Source organism: Ursus maritimus, unplaced genomic scaffold, assembly GCF_017311325.1.
Source record: "Ursus maritimus isolate PB19 unplaced genomic scaffold, ASM1731132v1 scaffold_31, whole genome shotgun sequence".
In the NCBI taxonomy this organism is placed as follows: domain Eukaryota; kingdom Metazoa; phylum Chordata; class Mammalia; order Carnivora; family Ursidae; genus Ursus; species Ursus maritimus.
The window spans coordinates 8,926,282-8,942,477 of record NW_024425675.1 but is presented as its reverse complement, the minus strand read 5'-3'; positions in this window follow the sequence as shown (position 1 = coordinate 8,942,477).

Below are 16,196 nucleotides of genomic sequence, written 5' to 3'. Positions count from 1 at the left end.
TGATGTGGGCATGCCACTCCACTGCCCAGGGAGATGTGAGATGCCTTCAGGTTCTTGAGGAAAAGGCTCTGCTCTTGTTACCAGAGGCACATGGATAAACAGTCCCTCTCCTTCTGCTCAATGCTGTTGTGTCTGAATGGGGTCCTGAGAAGGCTGCAGCCAGCTTGTGACACGGGAACTAGTCTGCAGGTGAGAGACACGCTGAGCATGGCAGAGAGGAAAGAGAGAAAGCTCTGGGCCACAGGCTAGTTCTCCTCACAGATATGGCTGGGTAGGCAGGCACAATTTGTTGGACACACACACACATACACATATGCACATATTTGTATGTGTGCAGCAAAGAATTTGACAAAATATCATGTGCTTCGGTTTCCTTCCACTGTTGCATGTCTATATGTATAAATCATCTCCAATATGGGACAGAATCTTGTAGTGCTGGGTTTCAGGAATAAAACTGAAAATTAACCACTTTCATGAATTTCATTTATAGGTGAATGAAAAATTGTGGAATGGCAAGTGCTGAAAAATTTCCCAGCTGTCATGGTCTCTTCCATTTTTAAGAGCTTGACGATTACATTGGCCCCACTTAGATAACCCAGGATATGTTCCCTGTCTTAAGGTCAACTGATCAGCAATCTTAATTCCATCTGCAACCTTAACTCTCTTTCGGTACTAACAAAGCATAGTAACAAATCATAGTCACCAGTTCTGCGGATTAGGAAGCAGACATATTTGGGTGTCACTCACATCCTTGTCTTCTTCATATTTCTTCCATTTTAAGTTGATTCAAAAATTTACCCATTTGGTAAATATCTCATTTGAGCACTTGCTATGGAAATGCAAATGAGACGAGGTCCCTGCATTTAAGGAGGTGATAATTTAGTAATGTCTTTCTCATTAAATGTTTTAATTTGTAGCATTTGGCTTAATGATAAGGGAGATATTGTTCTAAATAGTCTAGATATCCTGTTCCAGATATTCTAGAGGTAAGTGTATATGTGTGTTTTTCATTTTCTAGCTGAGTAACCGGAAGTTGACTGACTCTCACTCGGGGCGCAGCTGGAAAGACACGGAGACAGTGTGTGAATTGTGATTTTCTTGCTTGTCCAATGCTGTTTCCTCTGTATCAGTGAATGCTTTATGTATGAAGAATTCAGGTCTTGTTTTTGTTTTACGATAACTTCCAGACCTGGAAAGCAAAAAAGGAATGCGGCTTTCCCTGTTTTCACAGAATTTCAGCTGAGAACAGTGGTGATAGAATCCTCATTGCATCCATAAAGGTCAGTGATGGTCATTTCCAACTGTCTAAAAAGAATAAAGATTTCTTGAAGTTTTCTTTGACATACATCAGCGATACACACATACAGGAGTGCGTGTTGAGTCTGGGAGCGGCTTTTCCTCTCTCCTCCTCCTGGTGGAGAGACTCTAGCATGAATCTTGCCTTAAGAATTCTAAAGGCAGGACTTTGGCAGGAGTTATCTGGTAGCGCCCGGCAAGGAGGAAGGGCTGCAGAAAGACATATCATTTGGGAAGTAAGGGTATGTGATTGCATGGATCGATGGATATTGCCCAGAGGAGCTGTGCTTGAGTGGACAGACGGGTCCCTCTCTGGAGGGCAGGGGACCTCAGCTGGAGTTTGCGTGGCGTGAACCATGAACGGGATTTTAAAAGGAGTCAGCTGGAAGAGGATCTGCATTGAGGGATGCAAAAACCCCACCAATGGGATCCAAGAGAAAACCTGCCTTAACAGAGTGAACAGCAGCTATTTTAGAGGAATGGCAGTGACTGTGACCGCGCCCCTTCTCAGAGCCAGCAGCAGGATGCGGGAGGAGGAGTGGAGGAGAGGAGGAAGGAAAGAACAGGCAGAACCCTCTACCCCTTTCCTCTCCCTGGTTTCAGTGCCGGCGTAGTCTTTTGTCCTCATGAACAACTTTGTGCTACATGGTTCTCTAAAGGACAACTTTCAATTTTAAATGCAGTGTTTCTCAAACTTGGGTTTCTAAGTTTCTGGGAGTTTCTAATCTCTAAAGGCTCAAATTGTATCTTGGAGGTGAGGCTCCTGCCTTAGAGACTTTGTTATTCATTTTTTCACAGTGTTACCTTCAATATAAGAATTTGTATTTAAAAAGCTATATCCATTGACATTGAAAACCCACAAGATGTCACATTTATAGTTTAAAAATAAATAACCCCGACTTGAGGTGACTCTTACCTGTCAAAATAAATGTCGCATGCACAGGCAGGAGTGTGTCAAGATTTGTGTTTCATAATGGTGAATAAACATAGCTTTGGGTTCTGCCATTTTGTCCTTGGGATTTGTCACACAGGCCCAAAGTGGAGTTGGTCTCTGATCTTTAGGAAATGAAACGGGGTCACTGTGGTAGTAGATAAGACAATTTCTTGTCTTAGCGATGGGCACCGTCCCTATATACAGTGGCTTCGGTCTGTGTAAGTCCCTGGCTGGAGATGGCCAGGAGAGAAGGTGACTGAGAGGAAGGAAGACCCCTGTGATCCTCCTTCAGGAGGATGACTACCTCTGCTCTTTTCAAAAGGCACAGACAAGGCTATCATCTCTGCATTTCTGAATGGGGACGTGGAAATCTAGGTACCTTCAAACTTGATTTGTAAGTACACCCAACTGCTTCCCAGCACGGCTGACCCCAGGATAAATGTGGTAAAGTAATCTACACCACAACATACCCCGAGTTGATCTGAGATCTTCCTATGTGCGCCCTTTGGTGCTGCGAACCATCAGTGATTCGAAGATTCTTCCTTCAGTCCAAGGAGGGTGCCTTAGCGAGGTTGAGGCAAGTAGCCGTTGTTGATTAGAAACTTTCAAAATCACCTATTCCTTCTAATCAATGGCAGTGGGGACAAAGTGAAGAAAACACAGCCTGTGATAAGTAGAGCTTATGTTTCTCCCTAGAGAAACAGTCTGCTGAAAAGTTTTTGGTCTCAAAACACTGATACAGGAGTGAATCAACCACGAGCAGAATTCATATGAAAAAAAGAAGGAAGCTTTTTCTCAGGGAATGGACAGAGTTTTTCTCAACATTCCTGAAATCACCTGAAACTGTAACGCATTTCACCACGTTTCAGCAAGATAATAAGAAAGTGCTGTGGGGACAATGGCTTGTCTTGTACGTATTTTTCTGGGTGAGGATGAAATAAGCCACCAGTGGTGTGGAAAATCTGTAAATATTGTTGAAAAGGGTATTGAAATTATAGACTCTATTTATTCATTCCTTACTGGCAAAGGAACTGTGCAACACACTAGCTTTTATTCATTTTATTACTAACAAATTGTTGGCAAAAGGCCTTGATAATGTATTTCCTTTTAAACACCAGAAAAAGTATTGAAGTAAAAGTAAGCTATTGTTTATTTTTTTTAAGTTACCAAATTTCTGTTCCAGAAATATTATGACCTTCACTCATAATGGTATAGATAATGTAGGAAATGAACTATATTTCTTGGTCAGCAATCTGAAAAATTCATAAAACCTTGTCCCCTCTTTGACTCTTGAACCTAACAGCAGCAGTGTGCTCCCAGAATTTCCATTAGAGTTGATGAAAGACACAGGTGCGCTTTTAGAGGCAACAATATCTGGTGGCCTGTTATTTGAATAACATTATAAAAGACTGCTTTAGAGATAGAACCAGTATGGGTAGGAGACAAAAACCAAAAAAAAAAAAAAAGTCTCTGTTTCTTTACGTGGGTGTATATTTGTGTGATTTCATTAGCTGCCTAGTTCAGAGAATATCTATTGAGACAATAATTGTGGAGAAAATAACTCAGTAAAAAGAGAAAAATGGAAAGTAAAACCTTAAAGGATTAATATATTTGGGAATCTAGTTTGCAATCTTGCGTGTGTGTGTGTGTGTGTGTGTGTGTGTGTGTGTGACAGAGAGGAAGAGAGAGGTAGAAAGAGAGAGGGAGGGGGAGGGTGGGAGAGGGAGAGAGAGGGAGAGGGAGGGAGGGGAAGGGAGAGAGAGAGAGGGAAGGAAAGAAAGGGAGAGAGAGAGGGAGGGAAAGGGAGAGAAAGGAAGAGAGAGAGAGGGAGGGAAAGGGAGAGAGAGAGGGAGGGAAAGGGAGAGAGGGACAGAGGGAGAGAGAGGAGAGAGAAAAGGGAAAGAAAGTAAGAGGGATTAGTGATGGCTACCTCTATTGGTAACATCTATTCAAAAACTATGCATACCTACTAAGGGTGTTTTAGGCTTGACCATCTTCATGCCAAATATCTGTTTCTTCAATAAAGACTTTTAAAAAACCTCAATAGCTCTATCATGGCTTGCAATTGATTCTTGGCTCAAGATTTAGTTGGCTTTAGGTTTTTATTGATGAGTTGTGTGTTTTTCCTATTAACATTTCTTTTATGATTTCCATAGCAGTTTAACACCTGGAATATAGTTTTTATTCTGGAGGAAGAAAACTTATTTGTTTCGTTTTATTAATTTTTTTCAAGGTGTTTTAACATCATGACCTTGATGATTTTCCTCATCGTGTTGTTGATGATAGTTATTATTTGAATGAATTAACTGTCATATAGGCTTAGTCAACCTGAAACTTTAAGTGCGTGAGTTTTATTTTGTAGGACCAACATTATAATGGAGGATGAAAAAAAAATGGTACCCTTCTGAATCCCTTAAGGCAGGGTCTGGACATCTGACATGCCTGTACAAAACATAATCACTTACTTGGCCTGAAAGCACACGTAAATGTCTTTCGCTCTATTTCTCTGTTGCTAGAAACTGGATTTCGTATCTCCCTAAAGTCAGTCTACCTCCACGTGCTTTGTAGTGCCTGATAAGCTGATTCTCCACAAATGTTTAGGGCACAGATATCACCTCGGACTTGAGAAAAATGTCCCATTGGTTGGATTTTGTTGTGTCACATTATGGAATTCCCTTTTCTCTTCTACTTTCAAAAAGGTGGTACTCCATAGAACAAATTTAATGATTCCTGCATTTAGAAGAGTTTCCTTCAACACGTCAGGATGTGCTAAAACATCTGGAGGACTTGGCTCGGGCATCCAGTGAGTGGAGAGTTTTTATGGCAAAATAATGAGGTGTGGGCTTTTTATTATGAAGTCTCCCTGAAATGTCAGGTTTTTTTTTTTTTAAGATTTTATTTATTTATTTGACAGAGAGAGAGACAGCTAGCGAGAGAGGGAACACAAGCAGGGGGAGTGGGAGAGGAAAAAGCAGGCTCATAGTGGAGGAGCCTGACGTGGGGCTCGATCCCACAACGCCGGGATCACGCCCCGAGCCAAAGGCTGACGCTCAACCGCTGTGCCACCCAGGCGCCCCACAGGTTGTTTTTTTTTTTTTAACTGTTTTTCTACTTACTAAAAACTAAAAACTTTACAGTGAACCCTTAAATCTAACAAAATCTGTTAAAATAAAGTACATACTTTATAATTCAAAACCAATTTCCTTGTTGATACCCAGAAAGTTGATGCCGATCCTAAGCCGTTTTAGAAAAGAGAAGAAAACAATAGTCATGATTGATAATATGTAGGAGTATTGCGCTTCCTTTACCTAAATTTACTTTCCAGGTTAATGGGTGTTAATATACTTATAAGAATAAACTTTCATTTCCCCCCGGTTTTGTCATAAGCCTCTGTGGCAATTTCCTGCCCTGCCCACCAACACACGTGTGCACGTGCACAGACACTAACTTGCGTGTGCGTGTATGCTCACATTCGTATTTAGTGATGAGGTCTCCCGTTATCCTGCTGGACTTCATGGTAATTGCTGTTGGGTTTCTCCCTGACAATTATCACCTCCTAACTTACTACGTATTTATTTATCTTGTGTGTTTTCTTCCTCAGCCACTAGACTGTAAATTCCGCAGGGTCAGAGACTTCGGTTTATTTTGTTCATTGCTTCATGGCCTGTGCCCAGAAGAGTGTCTACCACAATACAAACCCTCAAAAAAATATTTGTGAAATGAATGAATGGATTGCACACTTTTAACACTAGAAAGGAGATTTATTATTACTGTTGTCAAAAAGAAAGAAGTGTTAACAACGAACTCTCATCTACCCTCTCTCTTAGGAGGATATTCTCTGAGTCTATTCTTCTTATCAGGAGTGAAACGCCGAACAAGAAATGTGGTGGTCACAGCTCTTCCTGGATTCTCACTCCATTTGCAATCCCTGTCCTGCCTCTTGAAGAAAATCTGGGCAGAAGGATTGTGTCTCAAGGCACCGTCCATGCAGAGGAAAGATGATGAAGTCCGTAAGAGTTCCGCTGTGATGTAGGTTAGAATGCCCTTGGAGAAAATCTTGAACTTTAGAATTCTTAAAGCCTTTTTCTTTTTGGAGAAAAGAATATATTCTTTTCAATTATCTAGGCAAAAAGAGAGAATGAATGCTGATATTCTCTATTGACATTAGAAAAATTAACAGTAAGATCATTTTAAATCTACAATTGCCAGGAATATCAGCTCTCCTCTGCACAGCATCGGATAATAAGTATTTTATTATATGTTATGTACAAAGTGTGTGTGCATATATACACATATATACATACATATATGTGTGTATATATGTATACATAAATATGTACATATATATAAAACAATAACAGATATCATTTGTGGACTGAGTATCAAATCAAAGTGATAATTTTAAATGCTCATATGTTCTTCATTATAAGTATAGCTGTGTTATAATTCGATTATCTCTTTTTTTAAAAGTTACTCTCAGCTGATACTTTAAAAAAAACTGTTTATTGTTAAGTGACCTCTACACCCAGCATGGGGCTTCAACTCACAACCCTGAGACGAAGAGTCACACGCTCTACCGACTGAGCCAGCTGGGCGTCCCTACAGTTTGATACTTATATGGCCAACAAATCCTTTAACTTTAGACTCTATACTTTGACAAATATTAACCAACACAGTTATATCTAAATCACCTCAAGGATCTTTCTCCGTAAAGAAAAGGGAAAAAGTTGGAGGGAGGGGGTAGGAATAGAGGGTGAGAGTCATCTTATCCTGCAAATTTGCAGCATAAAAGAATATTATTTCTAGTGTCGATGTATTATTTGGAATTTGAAGGCAAAAATGTTATATGCAAGAACTTTTCTGAACTTTCTGGGCATTTGGCATAGCATATATATCAGCCTCTTTTGCAATTTCCTTGAAAACCTATTTACTTCGTTAAGGCAAAGTCTTTTTGTTGTTATTTAGAAAGTTTAAGAGCCAATCAAATGAATTATAAGATCTTTTTTGCATTATATGGCTATTAATTTATCGAGAGAGAAAAGGGATTTTCCAGATATGTTGAAATCCCATGTAATTAATTTACTTCAAAGCTCACTTGAAGGAAATGAACTAGAGTGAACCCGAACTGTAAACTTAGATAGCAAAATGAACGACATAAATAGGAATAAAGATAGGGGACTTCTTTCTAGCTCTGATGAGATAATTGAAAGACTATCCTTTTATTGTAAATAAAGGGACAAAATGTGTTGAGCAACTGTCTTCAGAAACTGGGCAATAAACAGTGAAGGACTATGATCCGTGGAAAAAAGGAAACAAGTGAGGTGAACCATAGAACCCCTCTGACCTCCTTGGAGACATTTTCCAGACCGCAGCCCAAGAAGGAGATCTAAGCAAAGTACAACATTTTCTCTAAGTCGAGGAGACCAAGCAGAGTTTAGGTGGCATGAGGTGGCTGGAATATGTGAGGCTGAGTGCCAGGGATGAGGGAGCTTGACAGATAAAGTGCCTCAGAAATGTGCACGGGGTTTCCTTCCGTTTCCTCAAATCCCCCGTCATAGATGTGGCCAGAGTCTGTCACTAAATACTTACCCACACATGCATGGATAAAACTCCATGAGCTGAGGCAAAACATAATTGGAGAAATAGATGCGAAAAAGTTGCCCGAGCTCATCCAGAGCTGGGGGATGGTTAAGTTTTGAACAACCAGAATGCAGAGTCCTCACTGGGGCTTTCAGTGGAAACTCCAGAGAGTTTTGCCTCATACTCATACAGGCAAAACCCGCCCCAGACTAAAGACGACTCTAGACTTGCCCTAACAAGGCTTAGAAACAAGTCTTGAAAGGATCAACATGATATATAAATAACTTTCCCATCAGATCAAAGTCCAATAGTATTTAAAGGAAGCAAAGAAATTTAGTACTCAACATATATACTCTACAAGGCCCAGCTTCCAATACAAAATTACTAGGCATGCAAAGAAGGAAAATACGACCCGTAACTCTGGTAGAAATCAACAAATGGTAAATAGTAGCTGGACTCAATGATGGCTTTCAGTTATCATCACCTCCTGACAGTCATGTCCTTTAGTCTCCTTGCACACTGAGTTAGAATGAGTTGGTATGACAAGCGGAGTGCATTAGCAGTGCTCCTGTGTGATAGTCTAGGCTGGGACAAAAGGACAATGGATCTCTTGTTCTGGGAGAAGCCAGCAGGTACATCATGGGCACCCCTGTGATGAGGCCCAGATGGAGGGGAGCTGAGGCTGTCACAAAATAGGCAACCCAACTTGTCAGCCCCACGAGTTAGCCACCTTGAAAATGAATCTTCTTCCCACTCCAGTCAAGCCTTCAGATATATGCATCCCCAGCTGACGTCTGACTAAATCTCGTGAGAACTGCAAGAGAGTACATCCAATCGAAGCCAACATTCCCTAATTCCTTTACCGCAGAAAATGTGAAAGACAATAAATGTGATTATTTTTTTATGCCACGGAATTTTGGGATAATTTGAGAACAACAGAGAATTAATATAGACATTGGTACTGCTACTAGAACAAAATCCCAAAAATGTAGGAGTGACTTTGGGACTGAGCAAGTAGGGAAAAGCTGGAATATCTTGAGACTTGTAGTGAAAGGCAAAAGGCCTTGAAGTTACTATTAACAACCTTGTGGTCCTTGAGGAGGCTGCCATGGAGGCTGTCAGGTAAGTGAGAAGAATATGAGTGGAGACTGGTAAAAAGAGAATCCCTGCAACATGGTGGCAAAAAGTTAAGAGGCACTGTCGATACCCACGATACTGTGGTATCATGGGAACTAGAAAAGGCACTGAATCAGCTGGATGACTAAACTAAGAATCTTCTCAGGCAGGATGTTGAAAGGGCACTGTGGCTTCCTTTTGCAGTTTATTGCACAACGTAAAACAGAAGTTAAAGAAAAAGTTGTTAAACACAAGGAACTGCTAGGTTTGAAAGTTCTCCGCCTCTTCAGATAGCAAACAATGCTACGATGAAGAAATGGCTCTAGGAAAAGATCAAATCCAAAGAACTGTTAGGAAAGTATGGTCTAAAGATGAAACCAGGCATAGAGGGGAGTGATGTCATCAAGATGGCCACACAGCTGATTCCCAACTGCAGTCCTCCTCACAAGAGCAGCTAGCAACTATCCATAGGCAAGACACCATTTGAAAATCGCAGGACATGGGGGTAAGGCTGTAGCACTACCCCCACCCCGGAACACAGAGACCAAAAAGGGATTGCATTAGAAGGATAAGAGGAACAGTTGTACTCTGATTGCTTCACCCCTCCCCAGGCCAGCACAGCGATGCACTGAGAGGCACCCTTCTCCTTCCCCTCCCCCCAGGGCCTATGGTTTCTCCAGTGGGGGAATAAAAAAGAGCCCAAGGTGAACATCTAGCTCTCCCAGCATTGTGGGATGCTTCCTGGGGGGCCCACTTGGGTCTTGCCTCACTAGGATCATAGGGGAAGTCTGTGAGCCTTGATCCCTGGGGCTCAGATTGAGATGGCGGAGTTAGTGTAGGGTTTACAGGTAACAGTGCTCAGATCTTGGCCGATAGCATTCTTCCTTGCAGGGGTCACCAAGCAGATATTGTAGCCAGTGGCTCTGCCCATGTGCAGAGCTGAGTTGGTGGCCTTGTCTGGCCAGGAAGCAGCTCAGCTGGATTTAGGTCCACAGTAAATGAGCCATACACACCTTGGAGCCTGTTCAATCCTGCCTTGGCAGGGAAGTGAGCTCAAGTCCTGCCTCATGCCAAATATAGCCCTCTCTCCTGGGAACAGGAACGGGAAGCCTAACCGGAGTACCTGGGACGCTGCACAGACCATCCTACAGCCCCATCTATAGCAGTAGCTGCACAGAGAGCCCTGCCAGTGGCTCTGCGGATCTCCAGAGCGGAGCCAGGGGCCTGTCCGGTCAGGGAAGTTGGTGGCAAGTTCTGCCTGATTTCAGGTACCCACCCAGCTGGTCATACCAGCCTTGGAGCCTGTTCTGTCACTACACCCGGGCAGGGAAGCAGATTCAAAGCCTGTGTACTGCAGAATATAGCCCACAGTCCTGCCTAACCTGGAAGGCTAATCAGAGAGCCTGAGAAGATGTGGGGCCCATCCCACATGCTCTGACCCCGGAGCCAGCTTAGCAAGGTGGAGACGACAAGGTATGTGATTGGAGACGGCTAGAAATTTTTAAAAATGTTTTATCCCACTAATTTTACAGCACAGTTTTTTTCATTCTTCCTGCTCCTCCCCTTCCTTTTTGTTTTTGAGAGATGTGGTTTGTCCAATATTCTGGAATAATGGAATTATGAGGCAATTTATTAGGGTTACTCACTGTGTTCAAGTCCCTTTACCTACTTGGGTCATCTCTCTCCTCTTTAAATCTATGCCCAGGTCCAACTGTCCCCAGGAACAGGGCTGACTCCCCTCTTGGCTTGCCTTCGGCCTGTGCTCTGACACCCGGAGCACTTCCAGAAACCCTGCCGATGCCGGTCTCCACTCAGTTTAGGACCCCTGATCTGATGTCCAGAATACTCGTGACCTAGGTCCGGATGTTTGGTTTGGATCTGGCCCCCGCCCCCACACTACACTTTCCTCTAGAGCTGCTCCGACCCTTCCCTTGAGGGCTTTCCTCTAGAGCTGCTCCGACCCTTCCCTTGAGGATGCCAGCCGCTCTGACCCCAGTGCTGACTGAAGACTGCGGACAACCCCTCTAGGTTGACAAGCAGTCCCGGCCCCGCCCCCCACTCCCCTTCTGGCTCCCGTCTGGCTTCCAGCTCCCGCCTGGCTCTCGGTTCCAGGCTCCGTCCTGGGTAGTGATAGGACTCCGCTCAGGAGCAACCTTAGAGGGACTAAGGCTCGTTTCCAGGAAGGTAAGGATGCTCTCGAACCCGGCTACTGGGCGGGGCACCCATCTCCACCCGACCCGACAGTTTCCTGGAGAAATTCTAAGGAAGTCGGTTTGAGCTTCGCTGCTCCAGCCTGGCAGCCGGATCCTGGAGCCTTCCTTTGGTGGGGAGCAAGCGGTTTAAGCAAAACTTGTTTGTGGTGTGCCAGTCTTCTCAGGAGTTCAGTTAATCCAAGAAACACTTCTTTAAAGGTGCATAAAATGCGTGCGTGTTCTACAAGACTCACAGTTTATTGGGAGAATTTGGCTTGTACACACACACACACACACACACACACACACACACACACACACAGAGTTCTAACTGGCAGTTTTTACCTTTTAAGGGATCATCCAGCAGCCTAGTTCTTAGGTAAGGCTTTTGTGAACCTGGTACACCTAATTTAGTGATTTTTATTCCCTAATTACAGAAGTGATTGGTGCCTACATTCTCCTTGTAAACAGAATTACATAAAATGAAAAGTGGGTGTTCATCCTTACAAACCCTTTTCTATGAATTTACACATTTAGAAATATAGGCAGGTGTATGTTTTTCATAAATGTTATATACTATTTGTGTCTGTAAATTATATTTTTCATCTAATACATCTAAGGATCTTAGCATGTCTATGCAGATGGCTATCTTATTCCTTTGAACTGCTCTATAATTTTCCAGTGTATGAATGAAACATAAATTAGTCGTAACTCTATTGATAGATCTGTGGGTTGTTCAGAGTCTTTTCTGTTATAAACAATGCTAAGTGAATGAATGTCTTTTATTCAGAGCATAAGATCTGTATCTCTGAGATAATTTTTTAGAAATAGATTTATTGTGCCAAAGGATGTCCCTTTTAAATTTCTAGAGCTATTGATAAATTAATATTCTGAGGAGTTTATCAGTTTACACCCTCAAAAGCAGTGTATGAGGTTTTGCTTTGCCATAGCCTATCCCAGAATGTCAGTAAATCATTTGATTTGTGCCATTCGTATCTTATTTTGGCTTTATTTCTAAATTATTGTTTAGAATCATCATATTTCCTCTTTGCGTAAACTATCATCTTATGTGTTTTTCTGGTTTACCTTTTGGACTGTTGGTACTTTCTTCTTGATATACGAGAACCATTCATATATTAAAGAAATGTTCCCTTTTACCTGTGTTTTGAGTCATGAGTTCTTCCCTCCACCCACCCACCCCTGCCATCTTTGCTGGTTACCATAGCACATATTTGTAGGTAAATTAACTAACGTTTTGCTTTTATGAGTTCTAGATTTTGTGTCATAATAGACAGACTTTTCCCTTTCTGCGATTATAGTTATCTACTTCATAAAAAAAAGTTTAAATGACCACCTGGAATTTAGTGTGGTGGAAGAGGTTAGGAATTAATGACATTGAGTGCTCACTGTCAGGCAAAAATTGTGCTATCTTTCCATAATATGGAATGGCAATTGAAACATGGCTGCCCATTCAAGGACTACATTTTCTAGTTCCTTCGACCTACACGTGTAGCCATGTGGCCTGTAATCAAGTACAGAATATAAGCAGAAGTGATGTGTGTCACCTATAGGCCAAGACCTTTAAGAATTTCTGTGTTCTGCCATGTAGACAGAGGCAACAGAGGAGCCCATTGAAATTATGGCACCATAAGTTGCCAGGAATCAGGGTCCCTGAACTACCATGGTCAAGGTGGCTGCTCACTGACTAGGAACGTCTACTGTGATTGTTGCATGCATGAGAAATATACTTCCATTGGGATAAGCCACTAAAATGTTGGGACTTATTAAAGTGGTTAATATGGCTTTACCAATAAAGTATCCAATGAAGAGAGAGCTGTCCCTAACGACTTGTGTCTGAGCACACTTCATCTTATTCAGTGAGCACTCTGCCAACTGTCGCTGGAAGGGTAGCGTTAGTTATGTAGCATTTGTACGGGATCGGGAAGGGAGGTGGTGTATCAGTGGGTGACTTTCAGAGTTAGCCACGTGTTACAGTGAGAATTCTAGTCAGTGCCCCTGTGCCATCCACATCACTAGACCATGGCAGAATCTGAAAGTAAAAAGCAGAGGTATAGCAAACCAATCCACGCTTATTTTAATTCAACTATTAATAATAATAATACTTCATTTAAAATAAGACATCCAAATTTAAATTAGGTGGTATGCCAGGACAATCGTGGAAAACCAGTTTTGGCTGCTGGAGATAGAGTTAACAATCACATAGAAAACATAATAATGACCTATACTAAGCAAAATAGGCTTCATTTATAAATATGAATCGATAATCAAAGGTTACATCTGAGGAATACATGTGGAAGGAACAAGATGAGCTAATAAAATACCTAAAATAAGTGAACAGCAAGTATTTGGTGATTAAGGCGATGTTGAATTTAAAAATATTTAAGCATGACAGTATGTACGTTTTTCTCTTAGCTGTCCAACATCAGCCAGATTTTACAAATGCTTGACTCTTTGAAAAACTACTTTGAAAATCAATCTAGTGCCCTACAATGGTATTGGACTAGTTTGTGAATGAGTCCTCTATTTGTTCTTGTTGCAATTTGTTCAAAATCAGTTGTGAATCTTTAATCAAGTGTTCACTAAAGGGAAGACCAAAGAAACTTAAAGTTTTGAAGCCTTTAGCAAATTGGAATTATTGAAAACAAAGTGTATGAATAGGAAGCCAGTGAATTTGTCACTACAAAAGTGAGGAAGGAAATGAACAAATCAAACAAGGAGAGCTTGAACGGTGTATCTGATTTAATTTTGCAATTTTATAATTGTGCTTTGTAATTTCTCAACTTGGGAGAATAATTTTTTGATGAGCTTCCATTTTGGGGATAAATTTACATTCTGTAATGATGGAAAGAAATTGAAAAGACCTATTATTTTGCAACATCTCCAATTGTTTGCCAAACATTGAAGATAATCAGAGATAGTGAGAACTTATTTGATGAATTTTGTGTTATATTTTTCTAAGAATTATAATCTCAATGAAATAAAAAGGGACAGTAGTGATGAACATATATTGACTGAAATACTTAAATATTTCCATACACAAAAGCATAATAATAACCTTCACATAGTAGAATATTCCTGAGCTTATCAGGAGTCTCACCATATGTAGAAAGACTGTTTTTTCAATAAAATATGGGTTATAGAGAAGAGTCTATTGAAGGTGTCAACAAATTCAAATTTATTAATGATAAAATGCAAACTTGAAGAATATTACAATATTATGCACCAACTAAAAATAATAAGAACATATTTGTAATTAGAGTCCCAGAAGGAGAGGATAGAGACAATGTGGCAGAAAAACGTTTGAAGAAATAAAAGGCTAAAATATTCCCAAATATGATAGAAAATATCAAGCTACCGGTCCTAAAAGCTCAAGATACCCAAGAAGGTTGAATAGAAAAAGCACCACATACAACCACATCATAGTCAAATTGCTGAAAACAAGTAATAAAGGAAAAATCTTAAAAGCAGCTAGGAAAAAAAAAAGACATATTCCATAGAGAAGAACAGTATAACAATGGAAGCCGAATTCTAATCAAGAAGACGACAGAATGACATTTTTAAAGTGCTGAAAAAAACCCTCTCAACCTAGAATTCTACATCCAGTTAAAGTATTCTTAAAAAAATGAAGAGAAAGCAAAGGCATTGTTTGATCTATGATCAAAGAAGAAATCACAAGAGAAACAGGAACTTATTTTGAAAGCAATGTTAAGGTAGAGCCATTGTATAAAAATTTGTGGATACAGTTAAAATGGTAGTAAGAAGGAAATTTATAGCACTAAATGCTTTCTTAGAAGAATACAGGTTTAAAATCAATGACTTAAGCTACTACCTTAAAGAGCTGGAAAATGAAGAGAAAATTATACTCAAAGTAGAAAACAAGAAGGAGCAAAGAGTAGAAGCCACTGAAGTAGCAAATAGAGAAATAATAGTGGAAATCAATAAGGCCAGAAGTTGGTTCTTGGAAAAATTTAATAAAATTGATAATCCCTCCATCAAGAAATAGAAGGACTATAATACAAATTACCGATATCAAGAATTGCACAGGGAACATCACTGGAGACATTAAATTGATAATAAAAAAATAATCCACTGGCCACTTAGCTAAAGGGATAATTAAAACATACCAAAATTGATCCAAGAAGAAAACAACATCTGAATGCCCTTCTATTTGTTAAAGAAAGTGAATTTTAAATTTAAAAAAAAAAAAACCTTTCCAGAAAAACTCTATGCCCAGATGACTTCACTGGTGAATTCTACCAAATATTTAAGTAAGAAATTGTATCAACCATACATCATATATTTCAGAAAATAGAAGAGGAATATTTACCAGCTCATTTCCTGAGGGCAGCATAACCCTGTTATCAAAACCTGAGGAAGACATTATAAGAAAAGGGAACTGCAGACCAATATCCCTCATGATCATAGGAACAAATATCATTGACAAAAATGACAAAACAAAGACAGCGATATATGAAAACACTAACATGCCATGATCAAATGTGAGTCAACTTAGGAATGCAAGGTTGGTGTAATACTAACAGGTCGTTCCACATAAATTGCCATGTTCACAGATGAAAATAGAAAAATAACATGGTAGTCTTAATAGATGGACAAAAATTGACAAAATTCAACACCCATCCATGGTAAAACATCTCAGCGAACTAGGAGGAGAAAGGAGCTTCCCCAATCTGATAGAACCAGCGATGGAATACCTCCAGGTAATCATCATATTTAATGATGAAATACTGAACATTTCCTGTAGAGGTGGGAACAAGGCAATGAGATCTGCCTTTAGTGTGTCTTCCCACATTTTATTGGATGTTTTAAGCCAGTGCAATGAGTCAAGTAAGAGATAAAGATTACATAGGAAGAAATAAAATGGCCTTTATGTGACCTTTACATAATCGCACATATAAAAACTGCTGAAGAAACTACAAGGATCTACAAGAACTAATAAATGAACCTAACAAGGTTACATAATATAATTTAGGTATACCGAAATCAACTGTATTTTTATGTAGTAGTAAAACCAAAATGGAAAAGGGATTTAAATTTAT